The 5502-nt window shown below is 43.9% G+C and overlaps 1 non-coding gene across 1 annotated transcript; it reads left to right on the top strand.

Moving 5' to 3' along the window:
• The first annotated feature begins 3509 nt into the window (after nt 1-3509).
• LOC129622214 (U6 spliceosomal RNA) lies at nt 3510-3611 on the top strand. Its single transcript, XR_008699885.1, has one exon. It is a non-coding gene; the product is annotated as a U6 spliceosomal RNA (small nuclear RNA).
• Nucleotides 3612-5502: the final 1891 nt, after the last annotated feature.

The following is a 5502-nucleotide window of genomic DNA, read 5'->3' on the forward strand; positions in this document are numbered from 1 at the left end:
TTTCACTTTCATGCATTGGAGAAGGAAATGGCAACCCACTCCAGTGTTCTTGCCTGGAGAATCCCAGGGACGGGGGAGCCTGGTGGGCTGCTGTCTCTGGCGTCGCACAGAGTCAGACACGACTAAAGTGACTTAGCAGCAGCAGCAGTAGCCCCATAATTCTTCTCAGCTACATCAATTAATGCGGCGCTTCTTCCTTGTCCTTTTCTTTTCTTTATGCATCTTCTCCCCTTTTCCTTCCCTTCATTTTCCTCATCTCTTACTGCTTTCTGACTCTCCTTCAACTCTAGATTTGCTCTCGTGACTGCTCCCCCAACTCTGCCCCCCCATCTTCCCACCAGAGATACTGCACAGGTGCAGCCCCATCTGTCCCAGTGTGCCTCTCTCAGGACGCAGTAGTACACAGCGGTGTCTCTCAGGGTGACCTGGGACAGGATCAAGGTGCTGGACTTTCTGTCTGAAGCTATGGTCAGAGAGGCCGTGCTGCTGTCCACTGTGTCTCGAAAGCCATGAATGACATACTGTGGACTCTGATTGGGATTTTGCCGATACCAATGTATATAGTCATCTCCACCAATGGTAGAGTGGTTACAAGGCAGGTTTACATCTTCTCCTTCAGCACAATCCATGGATCTGGGCTGGGTGGTCTTAGCATCAATCACAGTCCCTATGGGTTAAGAAATTAAATTAGCTGTAGAGCACATTTCAGTGTAATTCTATGGATTAAAGGCATAACCCTTCTATAACTGTCTGGCCCTGGTACCTGCTCCAGTGTTTCTGTTTATGTCCTGCAAAAATATTATTGGTGTTCATTATTGGATTGCAAGGAGATCAAACCAGTCAATCCTAAAGGAAATCAAATATGAATATCATTGGAAGGACCGGTGCTGAGACTGAAGCTCCAATACTTTGTACACTTGCTGAGAAGACCTGATTCATTTGAAAATACCCTGAATTCTGGGAAAGACTGAAGGCAAAAGGAAAAGGGGGCATCAGAGGATGAGATGGTTAAACAGTATCACCGTCTCAATAGAGATGAACTTGAGCATACTCCAGGAGATAGTAGAGGACAGAGGAGCCTGGCATACTGACATCCATTTGGTCATAAAAAGTTGGATACAACTTAGCAACTGGACAACAACAAAATTATAGAGACCAAAGATACATGGCAAGAATCAGAGATTCCACAGGCTTTGTTCCATGGGTCCTTGGCTTAATAAGCCCAGAAAATTCTTACAACTTGCTTACTGCTAAGGACTCTTCTGGTATCGTGGCTATGATTTAAACTGTAATGTAGAAGACGAGCCTCTAGCAAATGCACAGATCATTTCTCAGTCCCATCACTGTAATGCTGAATAAAGCACAGAGAGAATAGTAGAGAGTAAGTGACTCTTTGTGGCCCTTTGCCCTCAAAGTCATCCCCTGTAGACACAGAACACTTACCCAAGGTCAGAAATACAGTTACTCCAGTCACCAGCCTCATACTTCAAGGGCAAGCTAGGACCACGGGCTCAGAGCTCAGGCTTGTGTCTGATCCTTGGCTTGAGGAGGTTCCAAGGAACAGAGGCAACAGCTGTTAGTAAAAACTTGCAACCAGTGCAGATACTACAATGTTGTTGCCAGGACCTTCTCAGCCAATGATCAAGCAGTTCCTTATCTATGTCTTCCTCCCCAGTTTTAGTCATGTCCCCCAAAGATGGTGAAACATCCCCAGCTCACAGTGAAATCATCTATGAAGTTTAATGTCTGGCTCAAGAAAAGGAACACCGATCACAATGATGTGTCTATGCACAACCGCTGGTCTTTCATTTGTTTCTTAAGAAACTGGCTGATGCTCCATGAAGCTTGAGGAACACAATGTTTAATCCCAGAAAATTGTACTGAGCTCTGTGTTGTGATGAAAATGATGAAAATTTCCATCCACATTCCAGAAAATGTATGGGAGAATCAAAAGTAGGCAGTGATGTGCTCTAGGAGACAGGAAAAATTAATAACATTGAGACAAAAAGCTACACATCCTAGAACTCGCAGCTCTTGTGAGGGTTCTTGAAATCATGCATGCCTTCCTACGTAAATAGACATCTTCCATGCGTCTGTCTTAATATACCAACTGATTGACATAGATAGTGTTCACCTCATCCTCCTTGAACAGTGGTTCTTCAATCCTCATATTTCCTATGTGATACTTGTGGGTGTTGTGCAACAAGAATGCTAAGGCAAAGGAATAGAAAAAAAAGCAAACAAATGGGGGTGGGGTGGAGGTCGGTATAAGGGGTAGAAAAAGTCTGAGGATGGGAAAAAGAGTGTAAAATAGAAAATGGAAGGGATAATCAGAGCAGGGAAATGGGAAAGCAGTGTTGGGAGGTACATGGAAAGGGCTTAGGCTATTGGGTTAAGATCCCCTGAATCCTTGACCACACACATGTAACAAGGGAAAATAAAGCTCAAGTTGTCTAAAGAAGGTGAAAGCGTGTCATTTTTCCTTTTTTGTCGTGCACAACAAAGGGAAACAAATTTCCCTTCCCTTCTCCCAGTAACAGTTCTCACATGAAGCAGCCCCCTCTTGTGACTGAATAAAAGAACTGCAGAGATAAATCCAGACCAAAGTCAGCAAGCAACTATTTGTAAAGCTCCATCTATACAGCTCAACTCCAGAAAAATAAATGACCCAATCAAAAAATGGGCCAAAGAACTAAATAGACATTTCTCCAAAGAAGACATACAGATGGCTAACAAACACATGAAAAGATGCTCAACATCACTCATTATCAGAGAAATGCAAATCAAAACCACTATGAGGTACCATTTCACACCAGTCAGAATGGTGTGGAGATTCCTTAAAAAACTGGAAGTAGAACTGCCTTATGATCCAGCAATCCCACTGCTGGGCATACACACTGAGGAAACCAGAAGGGAAAGAGACACGAGTACCCCAATGTTCATCGCAGCACTGTTTATAATATCCAGGACATGGAAGCAACCTAGATGTCCATCAGCAGATGAATGGATAAGAAAGCTGTGGTACATATACACAATGGAGTACTACTCAGCCATTAAAAAGAATACATTTGAATCAGTTCTAATGAGGTGGATGAAACTGGAGCCTATTATACAGAGTGAAGTAAGCCAGAAAGAAAAACACCAATACAGTATACTAACGCATGTATATGGAATTTAGAAAGATGGTAACAATAACCCTGTGTACGAGACAGCAAAAGAGACACTGATGTATAGAACAGTCTAATGGACTCTGTGAGAGAGGGAGAGGGTGGGAAGATTTGGGAGAATGGCATTGAAACATGTAAAATATCATGTATGAAACGAGTTGCCAGTCCAGGTTCGATGCACGATACTGGATGCTTGGGGCTGGTGCACTGGGATGACCCAGAGGGATGGAATGGGGAGGGAGGAGGGAGGAGGGTTCAGGATGGGGAACACATGTATACCTGTGGCAGATTCATTTTGATATTTGGCAAAACTAATACAATTATGTAAAGTTTAAAAATAAAATTAAATTAAAAAAATAAAATAAAATTGGAACGATACAGAGAAGATTAGCATGGCCCCTGCGCAAGGATGACACGCAAATTCGTGAAGTGTTCCATATTTTATTAGGGACTTCCCTGGTGGCTCAGACGGTAAAGCGTCTGTCTACAATGCAGGAGACCCGGGCTCGATCTCTGGGTCGAGAAGATCCCCTGGATAAGGAAATGGCAATCCACTCCAGTACTATTGCCTGGAAAATCCCACGGACAGAGGAGCCTGGTGGGCTACAGTCCATGGGGTCGCAAAGAGTCGGACACGACTGAGCGACTTCACTTTCACTTTCAGATTTGAAGATAAATAGGGGATTTATCCCAGGGGATAAATTTCCAGGGGATTCCCTAGTGGCTCAGACTGTAAAGCGTCTGCCCACAATGCAGGAGATGCAGGTTCAGTCCCTGGGTCAGGAAGATCCCCTGGAGAAGGAAATGGCAATCCACTCCAGTACTCTTGCCTAGAAAATTTCATGGATGGAGAAGCCTGGTGGGCTACAGTCCATGGGGTCACAAACAATCAGACATGACTGAGTGACAAAAAAAAAAAAAAAAAAAAAAAGGCTTCTCAGGTGACTCCCAGATAGCTCAGTTGGTAAAGAATCCACCTGCAATGCAGGAGATCCGGGTTTGATTTCTAGGTCAGGAAGATCCACTGGAGAAAGGATAGGCTACCCATTCCAGTATTCTTGGGCTTCTCTGGTGGCTCAGCTGCTTGTGGCTCAGCTGGTAAAGAATCCCCCTCCAATGAGGGAGACCTGGGTTCGATCCCTGGGTTGGGAAGATCCCCCGGAGAAGGGAAAGGCTACCCACTCCAGTATTCTCCCCTGGAGAATTCCATGGAATACAGCCCATGGGGTCACAAATAGTCATACATGAGTGAGCAACTTTCACTTTCACTTCAGGTGACCCTAGTGGTAAAGAACTCTCTTGCCAATGCAGGAGACTTAAGAGACACAGTTTCAATCCCTGGATTGGGAAGATCCCCTGGAGAAGGGCATGGCAACCCACTCCAATTTTCTTGCCTGGAGAATCCCTTGGACAAGGGAGCCTGCTGGGCTACCTCCATGCATTCACAGGGACAGACACGACTGAAGCAGCTTACCACATTGCACACACATCTTACTTGTAATACCTCTGTGCTCATCTGTGTTGTCTTGGTCCTAAACACTCTATAGAAGGTTTTAATTATCTTTGACAGCTTTATTGCAGTCATATGATAGTGCATTCTCACTTCTTGATCTCCTTGGTATTCATTTGCATCTCACCTTCCCACGTTGAAAATTTACTTAAAAGCCCATATAATTTAAATGTTTATAAGAGAGGTTGGTACAGAGTAGGCACTCAAGAATTATCTCTTTGTTGAATGAGCCAATGAATTTATTGAATTTAATGAAAATGTTGTGTTAAATAACTATTTAAATTGTTTAAATTAAGGGATTTGATTTAGGTCATACCTGAATGGCCTAGTGGTTTTCCAGCCTTTCTTCAGTTTAAACCTGAATTTTGAAATAAGGAGCCCATGATCTGACCACAGTCAGCTCCAGATCTTGTTTTTGCTGACTCTATAGAGTTTCTCCATCTTCAGCTGCAAAGAATATAACCAATCTTATTTCTGTGTTAACTATCTGGTGATATTCAAGTGGAGAGTGGTCTCTCGTGTTGTTGGAAGAGGAAATTTGCTGTGACCAGTGTGTTTTCTTGGCAAAACTGTATTAGCCTTTGCCCTGCTTCATTTTGTACTCCAAGTTCAAACTATGCTATGCTATGCTAAGTCACTTCAGTCGTGTCCGACTCTGTGTGACCCCAGAGATGGCAGCACACCAGGCTCCCCCATCCCTGGGATTCTCCAGGAAAGAATACTGGAGTGGGTTGCCATTTCCTTCTCCAATGCATGAAAGTGAAAAGAGAAAGTGAAGTCGCTAGTCGTGTTCGACTCCTAGCGACCCCATGGACTGCAGTCCAC

Source organism: Bubalus kerabau, chromosome 10 (assembly GCF_029407905.1).
Source record: "Bubalus kerabau isolate K-KA32 ecotype Philippines breed swamp buffalo chromosome 10, PCC_UOA_SB_1v2, whole genome shotgun sequence".
In the NCBI taxonomy this organism is placed as follows: domain Eukaryota; kingdom Metazoa; phylum Chordata; class Mammalia; order Artiodactyla; family Bovidae; genus Bubalus; species Bubalus kerabau.